Source organism: Pan paniscus, chromosome 15 (genome assembly GCF_029289425.2).
Source record: "Pan paniscus chromosome 15, NHGRI_mPanPan1-v2.0_pri, whole genome shotgun sequence".
NCBI lineage: Eukaryota > Metazoa > Chordata > Mammalia > Primates > Hominidae > Pan > Pan paniscus.
The window spans coordinates 37,678,210-37,702,732 of NC_073264.2; the positions used below are offsets into that span (position 1 = coordinate 37,678,210).

General features: G+C 39.4%; 1 long non-coding RNA gene and 1 pseudogene across 3 annotated transcripts in view; both read left to right on the forward strand.

Annotated features, from left to right (window-relative positions):
- The window catches only part of LOC106635472 (uncharacterized), a 129,013-nt gene that overhangs the window by 42,676 nt on the left and 61,814 nt on the right, over window positions 1-24,523 (forward strand). The window lies entirely within an intron of this gene.
- Window positions 6,840-11,488, forward strand: LOC129393028 (developmental pluripotency-associated protein 3-like; annotated as a pseudogene).

The following is a 24,523-nucleotide window of genomic DNA, read 5'->3' on the forward strand; positions in this document are numbered from 1 at the left end:
TAAATGTTTGTAGAATTGATTAAAGTGTGAACACTAAAAAGCCCGAGTCTGCTGTGGATATGTTTATTTGGATGTATAATTGGCAGTTTCCCCATGGATCCCTTCAAGAGTGTGTTGATACCTTAGCAGCTCTTTGAAGTTATGGTGCATTTAATTAAATGTGTTATCTTTTTAGAGATCTTGTACCAAGAAAATAGATTGCATATTATAATGTATTCATTGTTCATTCCAAAAAAAGACCTATGCATCTGTTTAAGTATTCAGTTAACAAAGATACCAGAGATGAGAAATAACAGGTGTTCCAAGTAATTACCAATTCTAGTCAACCAAAAATTAGATGTTTTAAAATCTTCTCTTTTCTATTTCATATTCTTTTTTTTTTTTCCTTTTGATCAGAAGTGATTCCTTCCTAGATAATTCCACATGGTTCTGTTTTTCCTATTGTCTTGACATTGTGTAAGAATTTGAAAAAGAATGTTGCAATCTGTTTCTCTGAACTGTGGTTTATCAAGAGGATCTGTTTTAAGCCAAAGAGAGTTTCCTTGTATGGGATCATGCCAGGAGGTTGTGCGCGCCTTGCAGGCAAATGGAGGACTGCAGCCTCATGGAATTGTGCTGCTGTGGGGGCTGTAGGCTCCTGGCCCTCTTGGAGGGTAGATACTCCATGCCTTGTATCATACAGCTTTTAGCTGCCAGCATCTGCTAGGCTTTGGAATACCCAACTCTGATTTTCTGGGAGGCTTTTATGGTATTACGGCACTGTTTCTCAAATAGGGTTGATCATAAGACCCACTTTGGTTGCTTGTAAAAATGTTAAATCTCAGGCCTTACTCTAGAAAGAAACTGCAGGAGAGGGGCCTAGAATATCTGTTTTTTGTTTTTGTGTTTGTTTTTGTCAAGTACCTTAGACAAGTCTTATGATCAGGCAAATTGAAGCACTTTCATATACTGGCTTAAAATAACTGGCTGCAGTAACTTATACTTAACTGGCCATGTGAATCTTTTCTTTTCTTTTTCTTTTTTTTTTTTGAGACCGGTCTCACTCTTGTCACCCAGGCTGGAGTGCAGTGGTGGTCACTGCAACCTCTACTTTCCAGGCTCAAGCAATCCTCCCACCTCAGCCTCCCAAGTAGCTGGAACTATAGGTGCATGACACCACACTTGGCTAATTTTTATAGCAACAAGGTCTCACTATATTGCCCAGGCTGGTCTCAAACCCTTGGGTTCAAGTGACCCTCCTGCTTTGGCTGCCAAAGTGTTAGGATTTCAGGTGTGAACCACTGTGCCCAGCCCCATGTGAGTCTTAAGCAACTTAAATCCCCTCTCTAATTTAGTTTCCTCAACTGCAAAATGGGGATAATTATAGTACCTACCTATTGTTAGGATTTTAGAGAGGATTAAAGTAAATGATAATGTATGTTAAATACTTAGCAAAGCACCTGGGACAGAGTAAGCACTCAATAAATGTCAGCTATATAGTGAACTCTTCTCCCCTATTATTATATCAGCAATCTTGCCTTGTAGAGGATGTTTATGTACATCCCTAGTTCACTTTACTCAGCAGGAAATCTTTCCTGTCTAGTTTGGAAAGATTCTTTGAGGATCCCCTGGGAGATCACAGTATTTTAGAATTGGAAAGGACTTAGATGCCTTATAATCCGGTACCCCAATTTTGTTTGCTCATTTTTGGTCTACTCCCTCTTCATTTTCAGTTAACTTCCAATTCATGTGTAGTTGAAGCTTGTCCTTCAAGGACAATCACCCTTCTACCAGCTACCTAGACTGGGAACATGGATAACCTTCCAGACAGAGCCCTCTCATGCCCAGAAAAGGCCCTGCTCTGCTGTTCCTTTGATGGTTAGAAGGTTTGCCCTTCCGGCAAACATAGCCGCTTTGCCTCCCTTGCCCAAAGAGAAGTTCTATGAATGCTTGTCCTGAATTTTAAAAACCAGCATGTTTTCCTCACTATTAGCCATCTAAGAGTTAGTCTTACTAAGTTTTTGTTATGTTTGTCTAGTTCTCTGTCTACTTAGATAAACCTGAATCAGTGTTATATTTATTAGACCACGTATTCTTGAAAGTCAAAGATTTCCATTTTTTCCATTGCCTTCTGGAAAATTCTGTCTAATTACATAATAAAGGCACAAAAACATGATGCCGATGCTGATCATAAATACTCAGACTATTATAATGTCTTTGTCTCAGTAAAATTCTTTTGGTCCTGTGGTTCCATCTCATTTTAAAGACAATTTAATGCACAATTAATCTTTATCCCCTGCATTTCTCCAATTTTAAGAACCACTTCTTTGTGTGTGCTAATTTGTCAAGCAAAACTTTAACAAACACCTCCTGGAAATTTAGAATAGAGAATTTTGAGGCATTCATTTGATTTTCTTGGCATTTACTTCCTTAAAGAAGTCAAAAAATTATTGAAGCATGACTTTTTCATTCCAGAGACTGCATTGGCTATCCTTAATCAAGCTGTGCTTTTCTCAGTGTTCCCCATTTAATCTCCTAAAATACTTCCTAAGACTTTGCCCCCTACAATGGAATCAAAACTAAATGGTCTGTAATTTCCTCAAGTGTTCCCAGATCCTGTTGTAAATAATGACATTGTGCTGGCCACTTTCCAGTCTGAATGAAGTGACCTTGTAAAAATGTCTGCTTACTCTTCTATAACGTCTTTTTCTACTTTCTGTAGGGCTCTTGCATACAGCTTGGCAAACAATACCTATTCCAAGAAACACCATTCTTCACCTCAGTCGTGTTATTTGCTTCATATAGGCAGTACCGTATCCAGAGCTAAAAGACTTATGCTTAAAAGTTAATTAGTATTTTAAAATAAGGAATTATAGGTACACTGTGGTAGGAGGCCAGCCTGTATGACCTATGAATATTTGAATTGACAGGAAGAAAATCTATTGTGGTTTGTAAACTCTTCAAAAAAATGTTGAACTTCCATTCAATCATTAGATAGCTTTTATTGTATTCATGTTCAATATCTTTTTTTAATAAAAAAGAAAACATTTCCTACTTTATAACACAAAACATTTAAAATTAGTTATTCCAAGCTGGCAGTTAGAAAAGAAGTATTTCACCCTCTTGGTAGAGACAGTTGTTCTTTCTGAGCAATTACATTGTATTCAAATGAGAAATATGTGATTTCTGGTTATACCAATGCTTTCCCCCTCTTCACCCCAAAGAGGATCAGGACATCTGGCATTGCCTAGGAAAAAGCAGCTAAACTCACTGAAGGGGCAGGGTACTTCTCACATGAAGACAGACTAAAAATACAAAAACCTATTAGTGTGAAATAACAAAAGCTGACAGGGGAGAAATAACTAGGACCTCTGAATCTTAAGCTATGTGGGACCACCGGCTAGACAAGCTAATTAAACTTTGCAACCCCCATTTGTTATGGCCCACATGGGCATACGAGTTTTATGAATTAGATACAAGTTACTGCAACTAAAAGAAGTTAAATAGATGGAGATATTGGTAGTGTTCAACCCAATGGCAGTGATTTTATTATTTTCTTTAAGAAAAACCAAAGGGTAATAAATTTATGGGAGCATTTTGGACTTGATAAATCAAATCAAAATTTAAAAACATTCTTGGAAGTTATAAAGCTAACAAATAGACCAGCAAAATTTTTTCTTCATAAAATAAGAGCAAAATAACTATTTAAAAAATGACTGTTTCTGATTTTTGGAAAAGTGATTACCTTTGCTTGTGCTTTCATAAGTATAAACATTACATGCATTTGTGGGGGCCAGTGTGTACTCTTTTACCTTCCCTTGGCATTGCTCATCTCTATCAAACACCTACAACACAGTGTGCTCCATTATAGGAGACTGGCAGCACGGTTCTATTTAATTAACTAATTGGATGACTCATCCTACACCTAAATTAGCATTATTAGGTCTTTTATAATGATTGTTGAAGCATTGTAAATTAATTTTCTTACTGGCTATAACCATTATTTGCTGCTATCACAATATTAAGAGATAATCCATGCACAGTGGGAAATCTCTATGGGCAGAAAATGAATGTGGTCATCCTTGGATCACCAATTAGGAAACCTATTGTGTGGCAAAAACATGATTTCTATGCTGTAATATGATCAAATAACCATTAATTACCTTCACTAGTAAGAATTACCTTCTTTGTTGGAGAAGTATTGCATTACATATTATAGTTCAAAAATGTCAGGAGAAACCAGCAACAAAAACATCAATTTCTAAAAATGATACATGTAATCTAAATCATATTAACCTAACATGCTACATGTCAGGTTAAATTAGCATAAGCTTTGTTACAGAACCTGAATAATATAGCTTATCTCTTAGCCCTTAGATGTATTGATTAAATAGGTCATCCTCACCTGTCTACAAATACAAATATAATCAAACTGCACTGTTCTCTAGGGAACTGAATGGCAAAAAAACTCTAGTAAGCGTCCAATCCAAGCCTGTTTCCTTGCCTAATACAGAGATGACAGAATGAAGATAAGCAAGTCCCTGCAGCCCAGTGTGTGACTGTGTGTGTGCATGCGTGTGTTTGTGTCTATATGCGTAAATATGCATACTTCCTATGGACAGAGTCCAGGAGCTTTCATGAGATTCTAAAGGGGATCTGTGACAGACCCCTTGCCCCTCCAAAGTGCGCTGACTTAAAAGGTTTATGGAAGCAGCCACTGTGCCAGACTGCTTCTGCATGATTTCACCTTTCAGCAGCCATGAATGATTGCGAGTGCCAACCTGAGGTCTGTCTTGCTTAGCTTGGCCGTTACAGCCTCCCTGGGCAGAGGTATGGTGTGATGGTCAAGAGAGGGAGCCCTACATTAGACTCTAGGGCGTGTTCCTAACTCCTACCCTTTATAAGCTGTGCCACCTTAGGCAAGTTACCCTAGCTTCTTTATGGCTCAATTTTAAGACATTACTCACCTCAAAAGTTTGTCATGACTATATATATTCTCAGAGTGAATATAAACCAGAAACCATAAAATGAAAGTCTAATAAATTTGACTACGCAAAATTAAAATCGCTGCAGGACTATAATGATCATAGGTAAAAATGATTCAAAATGATATATTTATTTTGAAATAATTCAGCAGGGCAGCAGAAGAGAAGCAGTGTGGTGGGGGTGGGGGATGGGTATTAAATGAATTAAGTTTTTTATGTATTTTGATAATGCTGGGTAGGTATTTGGACCATAAGAATTTATTAAGCTATTCTTTCTATTCTGTATATGTTTGAAATTTTCTGACTAAAATATTTAAAAGTAAAAATAAAACATTAAAAGACCATAGACAATATCAGAAGAATAATGACAAATTAAGGAAAAAGATATAAGATATATAACACCTAAGGGACTAATTTCCCTAATATATAAAGAAGTCAACAAATCAATAGGAAAAAGAACAACAAAGCGACATTTTAAAAAGAGAAAATGGCTAGGCACAATGGCCTTTTTCTGTATTGCCAACACTTTGGCAGGCCAAGGCAGGAGGATCACTTGAGGCCAGGAGTTCAAGACCAGCTTGGGCAACATAGCAAGACCCTATATCTGAAAAAAATAAAAATAAGTTAGCTGGGCATGGTGTCTCAAGTCTATAGTCCTAGCTACCTGGAGGCTGAGGCTGGAAGACTGCTCGAACCCAGAAGGTTCAAGCTTCAGTGAGTCATGACCACACCACTACGCTCCAGCCTGGATGACAGAGTGAAACCCTGTCTCTAAAAAAGTTTAAATTAAATTAAAATTTTAAAAATAAAAATAAAAACAAAAGAAGTGCAGTCAATTTACAGAAAAGAGGAAAACTACATCAAGTAATGCTTATTTTATTTTTATTATTTTAATAAGATTTAGATAGTTTCTTTTAATTTAAATACATATATTTATTATAAATTTTTATTTATATTTTTATGAACTGAAATTTTATTGTATTTAAAATACATTAAGTAATGATCATTTTATTCATAACAGGAGAAATACAAATTAAAACAACAGTGAAAGTTCACTTTTGACTGATCAAATTGACAAAGATCAGAAAATTTGATAGTACATTGTAGGGGAGTATAAAGTAGCACAACTTTTTTGGAGAGCAATTTTATAATATCTGTGAAAAGTTAAAAAGCACATTCCTATTAACTCATAAATTCCATTTCTGGGAATTAGCTTTCATATATACTTACACATGAATTCAAAGCAAAACATATATGGATATTCGATACAGTTGGTTGTAACAGTAAAAGATCTGCAACATTCTAACTATCTGTTAGGAGGGAACTGGTTAAATAGATTATAGCGCATCTGTAGAATGGAATACTAAGAAGCAGTTTTTAAAAATGAAGCAGCTCTATAATAGCAGTATGAGCTGATCTCTAATACATTGAAAATGAAAAAAGCAAGAAGTATAACGGTATATTAGTACATGGTCATTTGTGTAAAAACATATACATGTATATGTTTGCATATGCACAGAATATGATGTATCCCTAGAAGGATATACAAAAAGTATAGCAGTAGTTGCCTTAGGAAAGGGGAAATGAGATATGGAAAGATATAGGCATGGGAGGGAGTCTTACCTTTCACTCCATATGCTTCTGTTCTTTTAAATTTTTTTTACATGGTTATATATTAGCTATTTGTAAATGTATTTTTTACATTTAAGTACTTAGAATAGTGTTGGTATGTATCAAATACTCATTAAATGTTATCTACTCTTGTTATTATTATTCCACTGTTACTCCAACCACCATTTCTGGCCTTATCTTTCACTGCATCACTGCAAAACCTTTTTACGACCATTAAAGTGAATAATAACCAGTCCCCAAATATTCCATATGGTTTGCTATTTCCATGCTTATATTCATGTGCTTACTTCTACTTGGAAGGCCATTTTTCCACTTTACCTGTTGAAATTCTACTTATTCTTCAAGGTCCAATTCAAATAACACCTCCTCCTGAATTATATACTAGCCCTATAACCTTGAAATATTTATGTAATTGTGTCTCAGTTTTCTTATCTGTTAAATGAGATATAATAGAAACTGTAAAGATTAAGTGTGATAAGGTGACTAAACCTACTCATGCATTTATTCAACATCTATTTCTTGGCTGGGCATGGTGGCTCATGCCTGTATTCCCAGCACTTTGGGAAACTGAGGCAGGAAGATCACTTGAGTCCAGGAGTTCGAGACCAGCCTGGGCAGCATCTTGAGACCTTGTCTCTACAAAAAGTATAAAAATTAGCCAGGCAGTATTCAGGAGGCTGAGGTGGGAAGATCACTTGAGCCTGGGAGGTTGAGGCTGCAGTGAGCCTTGATCACACCACTGCACTCCAACCTGGGCAAGAGAGTGAGACCCTGTCTCAAAAGAAAACATACACACATGCACACCCCCATATATTTCTTGACCAACTATTTTATATAGGGATTACAGTATTCACTAGGGCTAGAACCACGGAAAAGTTGACAGTATCTCTGTCCTCATGAAGTTCACAGTCTAGAAAGGAAATTTGAATACAGTTGATAAATGCTATGGCAGCTGTAAGCATAGGGTATGGAAATACAGAGGAGGGGCATCTAACCAAAAAAAAAAAAAAAAAGCAAACCCATGGGAGAAATAGTTGGGTTGGAAAGAAAGTCAGAAACAAAATCAGATTTGTTTTGCTTCAGAACTTTGAGTGATCTTAAAGAATTTATTTACAAGCAGGAAGCAGCAGAAAATTTAGAAAGATTAGTCTTGATACCTCTCAGGGTCATTGGTCTCTGTGCTTCTGATAATCTAAGGAAATTCACAGAAAACCTCCAGTAGCCACCTGCTCTTTGCCCTGACAGTTCTCAAGGAAGTGGTCCTCCTGCTGCCCCAAGCCTGTCAGCCTCCATGAAACCAAGCCTTCCACACTATAATACAGAAAAGTAAAGTCTTTGCTTTCTGGGCTACCTTGTAGCAATTTGAGGCTCTGTCATCAGTTTCTGCTACGTTTCAAAGATCCAGGAGAAGCTTAGTGTTGTGTCAAGACGCCGATGGACCCATCACAGTTTAATCCAACCTACATCCCAGGGTCTCCACAAATGCTCACCGAAGAAAATTCCCGGGACGATTCAGGGGCCTCTCAAATCTCCTCCGAGACGTTGATAAAGAACCTTAGTAACTTGACTATCAATGCTAGTAGCGAATCTGTTTCCCCTCTATCGGAAGCTTTACTCCGTCGAGAGTCTGTGGGGGCAGCAGTCCTCAGGGAAATCGAAGATGAGTGGCTTTACAGCAGGAGAGGAGTAAGAACATTGCTGTCTGTGCAGAGAGAAAAGATGGCAAGATTAGATACATGTTACTCGGCGGAGTTTGTACGCATGAAAGAAGACCAACTAACAAGGAGCCTAAGGGAGTTAAGAAGGAATCAAGACCATTCAAATGTCCCTGCAGTTTCTGCGTGTCTAATGGATGGGATCCTTCTGAGAATGCTAGAATAGGGAATCAAGACACCAAGCCACTTCAGCCATAAATCTTATTCTTGCACCTTTTTTTCTTGCTAGTAATTTTATATAGCAGGTTGAGAAAGCTACCCTATGCTAGTATAGACTATACACCAATAATTTTGATGATGAGTTCTAGGATGTATTTTTCTTGTATCTTTTTCTTCCTACTATGATACTAGTAATTCATAAGGGATCTGTGTAATCTGAATGTATTTGAATAACTTTAGCTCTACTGTTTGATTTGACCCAAAGAAGCCAAGACGATATAAGTATTCCCATGTGTCTTAGAAGCCCAAAGTCAGTGAGATGAAACCCAATATCAAGAAATTGAAGCAAAGTTACTTGTGGATAAAGAAAGCATTAGGTAGTTTGGCTATAGCATAATTAGATTTTCTGGCTTTCAAAAATTTGGATTGCAATCACAGCAAACTTTGTTATTTTTACAGTTTTCAGTACAAAAGTGTTTATATAGAAACAATAAAGTTGACATTTGAGTACCTTTAAAAAAAAAAAAAGAAAAGTAAAGTCTTTGACTGAAGAATCAGGCAGATCTCTAGGTAGTGTAGCTAGGAGAAATAAAAGTTGAACTTAGCTGTTCCTTTGTAAGAACCAAGGGACGGGGCCTTCCAGTATTAGGAGTTCCAACGGATACCCCTCCTCAGCCCTCCAACCTGCCCACTTTTACCAGAGGTGCCCTCCTCATCTGAGCTCACTTTCCTCCTTCTGGTCTCCCCACCCCTCCTCATCCCAGATCTGTCTTTAAGTTCTCAGTTAGGTGACCCCAGTGCTCTCTGGAAGAAACCCTACCCCATTCCTCAGGAGGGAGCTACTTCCTGTGGCTACTTCTCATACTTGCAAACTCAAGCAGGGCTTTAGGTTTGGCCCAGATGTGAGTTGAAGTTCCCCACTCAGTCTGTAGCATCCAGAAGACTTATTTTCATTCCCTTAAGAAAATTTACAGAATTTGATAAAATCTGCCTGCCCCACAAGTGTACAACTGATAAGCTGTAATACATTTGAGCACTGAATTTTTCAGGAACATGTCTCCCCTCAGTACCAATCCCTTAGGGCCATCAGGTTTGGCAAACAAGCACGTTGAAGACGGAGTATGAAGTTTGTTTTTATTAAATAGAACATTGTTGGCATTTTCTTCCAAGATAAAATTGCTACATAACTAGATATGTCAACTAACAAAGATGGAGATAACAGAACATAAGGTGATATGGTTTGGGTTTGTGTCCCCATCCAAATCTCATGTTGAATTGTAATCCCTAGTGTTGGATGTGGAGCCTGGTGGGAGGCGATTAAATCATGGGAGTGGTTTCTAATGGTTTATCACCATCTCCCTAGTGCTGTCTTGTGATAGAGTTCTCAAGAGATCTGGTAGTTCAAAAGTGTGTGGCACCTTCCCCTCCCCTCTCTCTCTCCCTCTCTGCCATGTGAAGAAGGTGCTCACTTACACTTTGCCTTCTGCCATGAGTGTAAGTTTCCTGAGGCCTCCCCAACCATGCTTCCTGTACAGCCATTGGAACTGTGAGTCAATTAAACCTTTTCTTCATAAATTTAAAAAAAAAAAAGAAAGAAAATTTAATGACAGTCTAGGCTCCCCATTAGTGAGACGTGTCCTCAGTGAAGTAAGTGCAACTTGTAACAACAATAATTCATCTTCCTAGACTCCGTAAAGGAAAGAACATTGCTTTTAGCTTGGTTTTGACCTTCACCTTTAGGGACCGCCACTACCATCAGCCCCTGCCATCATTATGCCAAGAAACATTTTCCCCTTACAACTGAGACCTCACAGCTTTACAGAAGCACCAAGTTAAGCTTGTTGAAAGAATGGGTACTAGTTCACATAGAGTAGCTCCGATGAGATCCTTGTGACTCTAGAGATCCTTCTGGTGGAGGTGAAGAGAAAGTTTTGCCAGTTCATACAGCTACAAGTTGAATAATTTATCTTTCAAGTATTTAAGTTTGGTTTGCCTTTTTGCGGAGAGGGGAGTAGAGTTTAAAAAAAAACAAACAAAAGAAAACACAAACAAACAAAAACCCGCAAAACAAATACCTCTAAGCCAAAAATGAACTTCTGTGATTCTGCAAAAAATCCTGGAGTAGGCTCAGGTATCTCCCCATGGCCTCTGCAACCATGCCCAGCTGAAACAATAGGCAAGAGAAGCTCGTATTAGTTTTGATCAAGAAGCCATGAGCTGGAGATATGATCTGGTTCAACAGCATGCACAATCACATGGCGTCCCAGTGGCACTTGTCAGACACACCCCCGGTTTCCAATCTGCCTTTCATTGTGAAGCCCAAAGCCTCTCTGAGCATGTGCAAGGCAACAGATTTATGCTGCCCTCTGCTGGTGAGCAGCTCTACTGCAAATCTTTTACAAGGAGGACTGAGCCTGGGCTGGTTGACTTCTTCCCTTCTCCCAGCCCCACCTCCTAGTAGACTCAAAGATAAATAACCCTGCTAGACTTAGAAGTTGAGTTCTGAGTGGGGCTGAGGTGAGAGTAGAGTGGTGGAGAATATAGATCAGGAGAAGTAGAAAGACCACAAACCAGGGATGTGTCACTATTAGAATCCAATATAGCCTAGGGGGCTCATCTGTGTATTTGCTTTGTTGGGGGAAATTTTCATTTGAACTCTCTCATGACATTTGAGTTACTTAGTACTGAATGCATTTTGTGATGTATTCAGAAAATGCATTTCACTAATGTTTCCCTAATTCATGGGGGCTGCTGTTTTACCAGTCACCATGATCCTTAATCAGTGGAGTTGTATAGCATGTAGTCTGTAAAAGTGCTTAATAAAAATCATTTAATTCTAAATTACATGAGTGCACTTAACCCTAAAGATATTAAAACTGATTGTTTGATGTATTGCCATGAGTAGGTAGAAATTCAAAAATAAAAGCTTCCTGCACTTAAATCAAAGAGCACCAAGCTCATAGTCACTCGGTACAAGCACATGCATCAGTGTCATGAAGCTGGGCTATGATAAACTAACCCATTTTGGGCTTTTAAACTGTAAATATGAAGTACTTGAACTTGATCAGAGATGAGATACATAAGTGAGTTTTTCTGAGCAAAGTACTGTGTGTGACCTGATAGCTTGCTAAAAGCCTGTGGAGATCACCTGCCACTTATTTGCAGACTTGGTGAGGGTGGCAGTGGGGCTAGCTGCTGATGTTTGGCAGGGTTAATGTGCACTGCTAGCCTAGACTCTAGGCTAGAGGCAGGCCTAGTGTGAGCAAATAGGAGAGAGGGGATTTTCATTGACTGAATTGTTATCCTTGGGTTCTCATTGTAGCTACATTCACACTTGCTTAACTTGCTCAGTACAGCCCTCAACACGATGCCATGTCCATGCGGAAACTTAAATCAGTCTTGATTATGGATCACAATAAATTTTGGAGGGATATGTCTGTTAAATTTGAGGGAATCTCAATAATTTCCATGGTTTAATGAGTGTGGTAAGAAAGATTATAAAATGCATACAATCTCTCATTCTCTCTCTCTCTTTCTCTTTCTGTTCTAGATATTAAGTATGCTTACACTGAAACATTGAAGTTTTTTTCACAGTTAAGAGACTAGCTTTCTGGGTTTTTTAAATAAAAGCCTTCTTCTAAGTGGTTAACCATAGATGAAAAGAAAAGGAGTATCTTCTTTTCTCCTTCCCTCCATGTTAGCAATGCTTTATGTTTGACTTTCAAGGCTTCTGTGAATCCTTGAAAGAAAGGCGGAGATTTCTAGAAATATCAGGGACAATATATGGATCCCATACATCCCATTGAGAACCAAGCACAGAGTTGGCTAATAAAGTAGCCATTGTGAGTTATCTATGCAGTACCTGTTGAGTGCACTATAATATGGCAGGTAGTAATGGAAGGCATCAATAAAGAAATAGAAAATAAGATACTATATTTTTGGAGAATGCACTCTAACAGGTCTAATTCTGCTAGAAAACAAACACTCTGTTAAATTATCCTATAAGTACATTACTTTTATTACTCAACTGACTATCTAAGGCAGTTTCTTTGGAAACAGACCAAATTGAAGATTGTGGGCAGGAGGTTTATTGGGAGAGTATAGGAAGTGAGAGAAGCAAGACTGGGCGGAGAAAGAAGTTGAGCTACGTTGCAGTTGCAATAGAGGTCTCATCCGGTCTGTTGGGGAGCTCTGGGGCCAGTATGGTCTTTCAGAGTGGTCTCAAGTTGAGGCAGATGAGCCTGGATTTTGTACTTCCCTGCCTTGACTGGTCATTGGGTGCAGGCTTCCCCATGGAGGGAGCATAGTCTTGAGTGAGACAGTTCCCTTTGGCCCAGGGAAATTTCCAGAGAGAGAGAATCAGCCTTGAGGCTTCAGCAGGCAACACTCCGAGCAGTTGCAGGAAATGAGGGCCGTGGTTCTGAAAGGAGGTTTCTAGGTGGTGCATAATAGCAGCAATCCCCAACCTTTTGGCATCAGGGTCCAGTTTCATGGAAGACAATTTTTCCACAAACCAGGGAGCAGGGAGGATGGTTTGGGGATGATTCAAGTGTATTACATTTATTGTGCACTTTATTTCTATTATTATTACATTGTAATATATAATGAAATAATTATACAACTCACCATAATGTAGTATCAGTGGGAACCCTGGGCTTGTTTTCTTGCAACTACATGGTCCCATCTCGAGGTGATGGGAGACAGTGACAGGTCATCAGGCATTAGATTCTCATAAAGAACACACAACCTAGATCCATCTCATGCAAAATTCACAATAGGGTTCACACCCCTATGGGAATCTAATGCCTCTGCTGATCTGACAGGAGATGGAGCTCAGGCGGTAATGTGAGCAATGGGGAGTCGCTATAAATATAGATGAAGCTTCACTTGCTTACCTGCTGCTCACCTCCTGCTGTGCGACCCGGTTCCTAACAGGCCACTGAATGGTACCAGTCCATGGCCTGGGGACTGGGGACCCTTGCACTATAGCATCCACAATAGTCCAACCTGTGTGCTTCTTGGATTCACTTGCTTCTTACAGTAAGTTTACTTTATGTGGAAACAGCTTCTCCAGGGTTCTGGTTGGTGTTGCTTCTTGGGTATACTTACAGAAGGAAAATAGGAAAAAAAATGGCAGTTCCTGCTGCAGCAGCTGGTCTCAAGGATCATATCTGATACTCATTGTCTTCCTCCTCTATTACCCATTCTAGATTCCTTTCACCCTTGGCTAGCACCTCTGCTGGTCTAGGGAACTTAGTTGGTGGAATAATCTAAACTCTCAACCCTGTGGGGTATGAGCCCCTGGTCACCATGCGCTTCTCAGGCCATCGCTGCTGCATGTGTCCTTGTCCTTTTGCTGTCAAAACTGGGCAGGGGAATTCAAAAATACACCACTGCCCCTGCATCCTTTATGCCATTCTCTCCAGGATATGATAATGCTGTTGATTAATTGGCAGGTATGGAAACAGATTCAAAGGCTTCCACTTGGCCTTCCCACCTATAATAGCTCTTACTCCACAGAAGAATGAACCAAAGTGAGAGTTCTAACTACCAAATACGTTCATTACAAATGAGCATTCAAAGAGTTGCAGGCTAGGTGCAGTGGCTCATGCCTATAATCCCAGCACTTTGGGAGGCCAAGTCAGGCAGATCACTTGAGGTCAGGAGTTCGAGACCAGCCTGGCCAACATGGGGAACCCCATCGTTACTAAAAATACAAAAAATGAGCCAGGTGTGGTGGCACACACCTGTAGTCCCAGGTACTTGGGAGACTGAGGCACGAGAATCACTTGAGCCCGGGAGGCAGGGGTTGCAGTGAGCTGAGATTGCACCACTTTATTCTAGCCTGGGTGACAGAGCAAGACCCTGTTTCCAAAACAAAACAAACAAACAACAACAACAACAAAAAGACTGGCAAAATGACCACTAGCTAGGTCAGTCTCAGTGGTCCCAGAGTGAGCTAGTCAGGACCCCATTTCTTATCTAGCCCCAACACATTCCCCAGTAACAAAAGGGTTATTCAAGTATTTCAGATCTCAGTTATCAGTGTCAACACAAACCCCATGCCTAACTGTCATCAAAATGTCTGGGTATTCCGCATATCTGCTCTGCAACTACCTTAGTATTGATATATGGTCTTAAGTCCCATTGGGGAAGAACTAGGGGAGTCGTTACTGTATGTACCAGCTGCGATGCTGCAGGGTCATAGCCCCTCATTTAACAAATGAACTTCAAAGTCTGAGAACTGGCTCAGGTCTAGAAACTAGACAGGGGATCGTGGTTTTTTTATTGGGGTGGTTACCCTGAGCTTCTTGGTCATTCATCCTTGATTTCTTCTGAGGGTATAAGTTAAGTAATATATTAGTCAGCTGCTCATCTATTGGGCCCCTGAGAGCACCATGTTCTGTTAACTGTCTCCTTAATTCTCTGACCACCCTGGTTGCCACTCTAACATAACTGTTCATTATAAGAACTGAGTTCACCTTGCTTTTGACAGCTAAGTGCTACCACCTAGCCTCTGCACTTTCAGGATATTATCAGCCCCATTCTACCATTACCAGTTTTGTAATAAATTTCCTACCATGAGCCATGGCCTACAGAAGACGGCCATAATCTCTGAGAGTCTCAGCAATGCTAGCCTTCCATCTCACCAGCACATTCCTTATCACTTTGGCAAACAGAGCGCCCTCCAGGCCATCCCATAACACATTGTCTATTGGTGCTTATTTCTGGCCCTTTGGAGTATGGCTGCTGTGACATGTCCCTTTCTCTGTGCTTTTTGAACCTATCCTCCACCAACTGTCATGGACTTCTCACTTAATGTGGGCAACTGCTTTTTCCCAGATTCCCACAGCACACTAGTGAGGTCCTTGTCAGAAATTAAATCCTGTGTCCTAGGTGAGTGTTCCCATAGTGATACATTCTCCTTCATACAACTTTACATTCCACCCTTCTTTATCCAGAATCTTCAGGATCCAATCCTATAATACCATCCTGGCTTCTGCAAGTACATTTTGTCTAGGTTGCAAAGATCCTTAGCATATAGGCTTTCCTTTCTTATCGGCCCAGCACTTCCTCAGTTGGGTTATGCTGTGACTTGATCCTAGTTATTGGTCTGGTGGTCAGGAGGGAAGGTGAGGTTAGACCCTGAGCAGGACTTGTGTGATCTGGCAAGCAGAGGCCTGCATCATCTTCAGTGTGGGGTGAGGGCGCACTGGCCATTAGTGTGGAGGAATGGTCTCCTGCAGGCCTACATGGTTCAGGCTGATCTGTTTTTAATGCTCTTGAGAACAATGGCCCAGGAAGTTCCAAGATCCCACTCCTCAATCAATCTTAGTGTAGGAGACTTGGTGGGGTTCAGAAGTTAACCTTCTCAGGGACTTTTCCACCCTTAAAACTGAGTGCTGGTCCTGATCCTCAGCATTGTCTGCCCTCCAGCTGTAGGAAATGAGAAACTATATATGGCCAAGGAGACCCTCTGACTTTTACACTTTGCCTTTAGTTGGTGATTAATTACCCCTCTGTTTTTCATTGTCTTTCTTAGATATATTGATAATACCCAGCACCAATCAACTGGTTTCCATAGTCCTTATAAGTAATACTTTTCCTGTACCTCTCAAACACCTAAGATTTTGTACCAGTCAGTACATCCCCTTGCACTGACATCTTATCTTACTCAGTACCTGTAAAAGTTCTAACAATTGCATGGATACAGCATGCCAGGGCCTACCAGTACCTCACTTACCACCAGTTATGGTGTCCTTATTACCAGTTGGACAGTGGGTCACACAGCCAATTAGAAGCCTCAAAATTCTATTCTACAGGAAGTCCTAGCCAGAGCAATCAGGCAAGAGAAAGAAAGAGCATCCAAACTGGAAAATAGGAAGTCAAACTATTGCTGTTTGCCAATGATATGATCTTATACCTAGAAAACCCTGAAGACTCTTCTAGAAGACTCCTGGATCTGATACATGAATTCAGTAAAGTCTCAGGTTACAAAATCAATGTACATAAATGAGTAACACTGCTATACACCAATAATGACGAAGCTGATTATCAAATCAACTCAATCCCTTCTACAACAGCTACAAAAAATAAAATAAAATACCTAGGAATGTAATTAACCAAGGAAGTGAAAGATCTCTACAAGGAAAACTACAAAACACTGCTGAAAGAAATCATAGATGACACAAACAAATGGAAATACATCCCATGCTCATGAATTGAAAGAATCAATATTGTGAAAATGACCATACTGCCTAAAGCAATCTCCAGATTCAATGCAATTCCTATCAAATACCAACCTCATTTTTCACAGAATTAGAAAAAAAAAATCCTAAAATTCACAGGCAACCAAAAAAGAATCGGAATAGCCAGAGCAATCCTAAAAAAAAAAAATCCTGGGGGCATCATACTACTTCACTTCAAATTATACTGCAAGCCTATAGGAAACAAAACAGCATGGTGCTGGTATAAAAGTAGATACATAGGCCAATGGAACAGAATAGAGAATCCACAAATAAAGACAAATACTTATAACTAACTAATCTTTGACAAAGCATACAAAAACATAAGTTGGGGAAAGGACACCCTATTCAATAAATGCTGCTGGGAAAATTGGATCGCCACATGTAGAAGAATGAAACTAGATTCCTATCTCTCACCGTATACAAAAATTAACTAAAAATGGACTAAAGACTTAAATATAAGACCTGAAACCATAAAAATTTTTGAAGAAAACCTAGAAAAATATCTTCTGGCATTGGCCTAGCCGAATAATTTATGACTAAGACTCCAAAAGCAAGTGCAACAAAAACAAAAATAAATAAATGATACCTAATTAAACTAAAAAGCTTCTGCACAGCAAAAGAAGTAATCACCAAACTAAACAGACAACCTACATAATGGGAAAAATATTTGCAAATTATGCATCCAACAAAGAACTCATATCCAGAATCTACAAGGAACTCAAACAAGTCAGCAAGAAAAAAAAAAATCCCATCAAAAAGTGGGCTAATGACATGAATAGACATTTCTCAAAAGAAGATATACAAATGGCTAACAAACATATGACAAAATGCTCAACATCACTAATAATCAGAGGAATGTAAATTAAAACCACAACGAGATACCACCTTACCCCAGCCAGAATGGCCATTATTAAAAAGTCAGAAAACAATCGATGTTGGCATGGGTGTGATAAAAAGGGAACACTTATACACTACTGGTGAGAATGTAAATTAGTACAACCTCTATGGAGAACAGTATAGAAATTTCTCAAAGAAGTAAAAGTAAATCTGCCATTTGATTTAGCAATCCCACTACTGGGTGTCTACCCAAAGGAAAGTCAGTCACTGTATAAAAAGACACCTGTGTGCATATGTTTATCATAGCACAATCACAATTGCAAAGATAAGGAATCAACATAAGTGCCCATCAATGGATAAATAAAGAAAATGTGGTTATCTATCTATCTATATACCTATCTACTCTGTCTATCATCTGTGTACAATTGAATACTACTCATCCATAAAAAAGAATGAAATAATGTCTTTTGTAGCAACTTGGATGAAACTGGAGGCCATTATTCTAAGTGAAGTAACTCAGGAATCAAAAACCAAATACCACATATTCTCACTTATAAGTGGGAGCTAAGTTATGAGTATCCAAAGGTATGGAGTGATGTAATGGGCATTGGAGACTCAGAAAGAGGGAGGTTGTGAGGGGGCTGTGGGGTGAATAATTACCTATTGGGTACAATGTACACTATTTGGATGCTGGGTGCACTAAAATCCCAGACTTAACCACTATACAAGTTATCCATGTAACCAAAACCCACTTGTACCCCTAACGCTATTAAAATACAATTTTTTTAAATTCTATTTTATGATCAGCATCCTAGGACCATTCTTGGTGCCAGCTGTCTTAGATCAAGTTTCAGGAAATAGACTCTGAGACAAATAGTTGCTTGCAGGATGTTTATTGGAGAAATTATTGAAACAACACCTGTTAGAAAGTAAGGGAAGCAGGATCGGGCAGAGGGAAAAGCTGAACTCCAATGTGGTTGCAATAGAGACATCAGCCAATCCCATAAAAAATGCTGGTGCTGGGATGGCACTTCTGAGTTATCCCAAACTGAGCCAAGGGGGCCATGTTTTTGTACCTCTGCACTAGATGTGGACTGGCCCTGGGAAGGGAGTGTGACATTGGGCAAGACAGCTTCCTTTGGCTAAATCAGGGTTTCTCCACAAAATACTATTGACATTTTGGACCAGACAGTTCTTTCTTGGAGGAAGGAGGCTGTCCTGTGCATTATAGGACATATATCAGCATCTCAGCCTCCACCTACTACATTTCAGTAGCATTCCCCCTTGATAATCAAAATATCTCCAGATATCACCCCGTGTGTGTGTGTGTGTGTGTGTGTATACATTTGTGTTTGTGTGTGTGTTTCCCTGCCAAGTGAGGACACATAAAGAAGTGTCCCTCTGCAAGTTAGGAAGAGGGCCCTCACCAGAATCAGCCACCACCTTGATCTTGGACTTCCCAGTCTTCAGAATTGTGAGGCATACATTTCTGTTGTTTAAGCCACCCAGGCTGTGGTATTTTTGTTGTAGCAGCCCAAACTGACTAAGGCAGACCTTCATCATTTTTCACCTTGATAATTGAAATAGCTGACACTCTCTACAGCTTCAGGAGACCACTCCCCATACATCTTCCTTATGTTGAGAGTATCTTTCATAAATGCAGGCATGAGCATGTCACTGCTGAACTAAACACCTCTCACCTGAAGTAACATTTTCCAAAGTGGGGTCTGCATCTAGTATGCTTTTCAAAAATGCTGATTCCAAGGCCTAACTCATCAGGCTCAAAGTCTCTGGGTGTATGGCACTTAAAAATTACAGTTAGACAACCTAAATTCCTTTTTATTCTAAGTGCAAACTCCTTTTCATGGCACAGGGTGCCCTTCAGAAACTGAAATCTCAGCCTATCTTCTTGACTTCATCTCCACCATTCACTCTCCTGTTTGTACTAAAAGCTGCGCCCAGCTGAACTACTTGTGTTTTGTTGAAACATGCCACGCATGTCCCAATATCTGTACCTCTTCACACATTACTGCCTTCTTTTCCTCTAACTGCTAAAATTCCTGTGTGTTTTAAAACTCAGCTTCTCCTTGAAGCCTTCCATGATTATGTTCTTCACCAGTGTCTTCCTTTCCTTGGGGCTTCCATAGCACTCACCCTGTTATTCTGCATGTTATTCTGTTCCGGCCCTCACCCCTGGGCTATTCGCCTGTAGATACCTGCCTCTCTCCTGGAATGGCGGCCCTCTGAGAGCACAGCCTGGGTCTTTATTCTAGCACGTTAGTCACTCAGTAAACACTGACTGAGGGAATGAATGAGCATTGTGATACTCACTCTGGGTCAGTACTGCCTAATCGAAGTATAATGTGAAACACTTATGTAATTTTAGATTTTCTGGCAGCCACATTAAAAAGAGAAAGAGAAACAAGTGAAATTAATTCTAATCATGTGTTTATTTAACCCAATCTATCCAAAATATTATCATTACAACATGCAACTCATACAAAAAAGTATTGATATATTTTACATTATCTCTTCCTACTAAGTCTTCAGAATTCTAGTATGCTTTCATACTGAACACATTTCAAACCAGACTGGCCATAATTCACATGCTCAGTAGCCACATGTGGCTAGTGAGTACCATACTGGAATCACTAAACAGCATGATTCTATACTAGAGAGAATGCTATTGAGATACATGTGAGAGCTTTTGCCTATAAAGTAAGCAGTAGTCTAGTCCAGGGTTCATACTTGGTGGTTACATGGCACTTAAGTAATTTTTACCAAGACTATGTTAACCTTGGTCTCCTTTGTGTGCTGCATGTAGATGCGAGAGCAGGTCTGACTGAGAGAGTCCTGCGTGTGAGCTATGCACGGCCTACAGAAAGTCAGCAGGACTGTCAGCAGCTAACAAACCTACTTCTCAACCAGGCAGTTGGAGCTGAAATGCACAAACAAACTACCTCTTTAGGGAACATTAAAGGCATTAAATGAGAATGCGACATTCTTTGGCACTCAAAGCCGCACCCTTCAAAGCCATCATCACTGAGGTTCTACTTACCGAAAGAAAAAGCCACAGAAATGTAAATACAGTTCATTTGTAGATGCCTTGGTAGAGGTGTATCCACGCCCTCTAGGGACATCATTCCATCTAAGGGAGGAGATAAAGAACATTTCTTAAGCAGGAAACTTAGAACCATTTCAAGATGTGAACTGTTTGTCTTGCTCAGGCCTGTCTGCTGGCTCCATCTAACTCAGACAGCAGTGAGTGTTTGCTGGGCCCAACCTCTACTCTCTTGGAGTCAGAACTAAAAAAAAAGTGATTCTCCAACTCCCAGCCCCACACTCGGTGACCTCAATTGAGAAGCCTGGTGCCAACTGGCACCAAGCATAGGGTGGAACTGAGAGATGACTTGGCATTCTCAGCCTGGCACCCTCTTGGTGGGCAGGAACCCAAAGCAGCCTTTCCTTCTGCTTCTGCTCCCTTAGAGCAAGAGGCCTCAGTTTCAGTCAAAACAGTCAGATACACAAATTAGCATCAGAACCAAAATGGTTTCCTGGGAAACTAATGACAAAAATTCCAGTTTTAAAACATTTTCTTTGCATCCTAGAGAGAGAAGCCATGTTTTTCACAAGGACAAAAGTCCTGTGCCAAAGAACTCCATCTCATATAAAGAAGTGTCATTGACCAAAGACTCTGGAATAGACGAAAAGTGCTATTTGAGGCTTTCAGCACATGCTTTATGTATTTTTCTATACCTTGTTCCCATATAATCCTGACCCATTCACTCATGCCTGTTTTTACAGAAGTGACACATTTCCTCATTAATTTCTTTTCCCAGCTGTCCTTTGTCCTATAAGAAGTTGAGCTTTTTAGCATGAAGCAGCTGGAGAACAAGTCAGAGATTTTTAAAAATTATTGGTAGAGAAGACTTAGAATATCATACCTCTACCCATCAAAACCTATCCCTTGGAAATTATCTAAAAAAATAATTTGCATTCCAGTGATAATAATATACATTTGTAGAGTGGTTCATAGTTTACAAAATGCCTTCACATATATTTCCTCAATTCAACTTCTCAATAGTTTGAGTAGAAATACAAGGTCTAATCTTTATGTTCTGTCTCCTAGGAGCATTCATTCAACTCACAAACACATACTGAGAGCCTTCTCTGTGCCTGGCCTTGAGGAATGCACTGGGGAACAGAGCCATCGGACATCCTCCCTTCTGGGATGAGCTGAGTCTTGGGAAAATAGAAAGCAATTAAAATTCATTAAAATTCAGAGGTATATACAACATGCTGCAGGAACAAATAAGAAGGGCCCTCAATGCAGCATTTTAATATTGAGTAATCTCTTAATCTGAAGAAATTAAACTCCTTAAGGATGGAATTTCTGGTATCCTAAAAAACCAATAAGGGAGGTATTGGCAGGGAAGCCTTCCCAAGGCCCTCTAAATCACACAACACTGGCAGTGTCTTACCTGAGGGTATAACAATGGTATGTGTATAATATGTGCATCAGGCACACCCCCTTTTATTGTGCTTCACTTTATTGCATGTCACAGATATTGTGGTTTTTACAAATTGAAGGTTGTGGCAACCCTGCATCCAGAAAGTCTACTGGTGCCATTTTTCTAGTAGCATGTGCTCACTTCCAGTCTCTGTGTCCACTTTGGTAATTCTGTTAATATGTCAAACTTTTTCATTATTACATCTGTTACGGTGGTCTATGATCAGTGATCTTTGATGTTACTGTTGTAGTTGTTTTGGGGCACCATGAACTGTGCCCATATAAAATGGCATTCTGACTGCTCCATCGACCAGCCTTTCCACATCTCTCTCCTTCTCCTCAGGCATCCCTATTCCCTGGGACACAATATTGAAATTAGGCTGACTAATAACCCCTACAATGGCCTCTTAGTATTCAAGTATTCTCACTTTAAATCAGAAGTTAGGAATTATTAAGCTTAATGAGGAAAACATGTTGAAAGCTGAGATAGGCCAAAAGCTAGTCCTCTTGTACCAAACAGCCAAGTTGTGAATGCAAAGGAAAAGTTCTTGAGGGAAATTAAAAGTGTTACTCCAGTGAACACATGAATGATAAGAAAGTGAAACAGCCTTATTGCTGATATGGAGAATGTTTCAGTGGTCTGGATAGAAGATCATACCAGCCACAATATTCATTTAAACCAAATCTTAATCAACAGCAAGGCCCTAATTCTCTTTAATTCTATGAAGGTGGAGAGATGTTAGGAAGCTGCAGAAGAAAGTTGGAAGCTAGCGGAGTTTAGTTCAGGAAGTTTAAAGAAAGAAGCCATCTCTATAACATTAAAGTACAAGGTGAAGCAGCAAGAGCTGATGGAGAAGCTATAGGAAGTTATCCAGAAGATCTAGCTAGGATCACTGAGGGAGATGGCCACACTAAACAACAGATTTTCCATGTAGACAAAACAGCCTTATATCGGAATAAGATGCCATCTAGAATTTTTATCACTAGAGAGAAGTCAGTGCCTGGCTTCCAAGCTTCAAAGGACAGGCTGACACTCTTATGAGGGGCTAATGCAGCTGGTGACTTTAAGTTAAAGCCAATGTTTCATCATTATGGAATTCTAGCACTCTTAAGAATTATGCTAAATCTACTCTGCCTACGCTCTATAAATGGAATAACAAAGCCTGGGTGATAGCACGTCTATTTACAGTATGGTTTACTGAATATTTTAAGCCTACTCTTGAGACCTATTGCTCAGAAAAAAAAAGATTACCTTCAAAATATTACTGCTCTTTGACATGGTACTTTGTCATTCAAGAGCTCTGGTGGAAATGTACAAGAAGATGAATGCTGTTTTCATGCCTGCTAACACAACATTTATTCTGCAGCCCATGGATTGCGCAGTAATTTTGACCTCAAGTCTTATTATTTAAGATAGGGATATTACTGCCATAGATAATGATTCCTCTGATGGATCTGGGCAAAGTCAGTTGAAAACCTTCTGGATAGGATCCACCATTCTAGATGCCATTAACATTCATGATTCATGGGAGGAGGTCAAAATATCAACATTGACAGTTTTGAAGAAGTTGATTACAACTCTCATGGATGATTTTTTTTGGGTTCAATATTTCAGTGGAGGAAGTCACTGCAAATGCCATGGAAATTGCAAAAGAACTATAATTAGAAGTGGAGCCTGAAGTTATACAATCCCATGACAAAACTTGAACAAATGAGTGGTTGCTTCTTATGGATGAGCAAAGAAAGTGGTTTCTTGGGATGGAATCTATTCCTGGTGAAGATGCTGTGAACCTTACTGAAATTACCACAAAGGATTTAGAATATTCTATAAACTTAGTTGATAGAGCAATGGCAGGGTTTTAGAGGAGTGATTCCAATTTTGAAAGAAGTTCTACCGTGGGGGAAAATGCTATCAAACAGTATCACATGCTATAGAGAAATCTTTGTGAAAGGAAGAGCCAATCAATGCAGCAAACTTCATTGTTGTCTTATTTTAAGGAATTGCCACAACCACCCCAACCTTTAGCAACCACAACCCTGATCAGTCAGCAGCCATCAACATCAAGGCAAGATCCTCCATCAGCAAAAAGATTACAACTTGCTGAAGGCTCAGATGATCATTAGCATTTTTTAACAGTAAAGTATTTTTAAAGTATGTACTTTTTTTAGACCTAATGCTACTGCATGCTTAATAGACTATAGTATAGTATAAACATACCTTTAGATTCACTGGGAAATGAAAACATTTATGTAACTCACTTTATTGCAATATTAGCTTTATTGTGGTGGTCTGGAAATGAACTGCAATATCTCCAAGTTATGTGTGTATTGTATATTAGAGTTACAGTATGAAACTAAAGTATGTTCAGTAGTCATAACTTTAGGTATGACTCTAAACTAATAGGCTTGATTTTTTTCATAATATATTAGGATCTATACACTCTCCAAATGAGCATT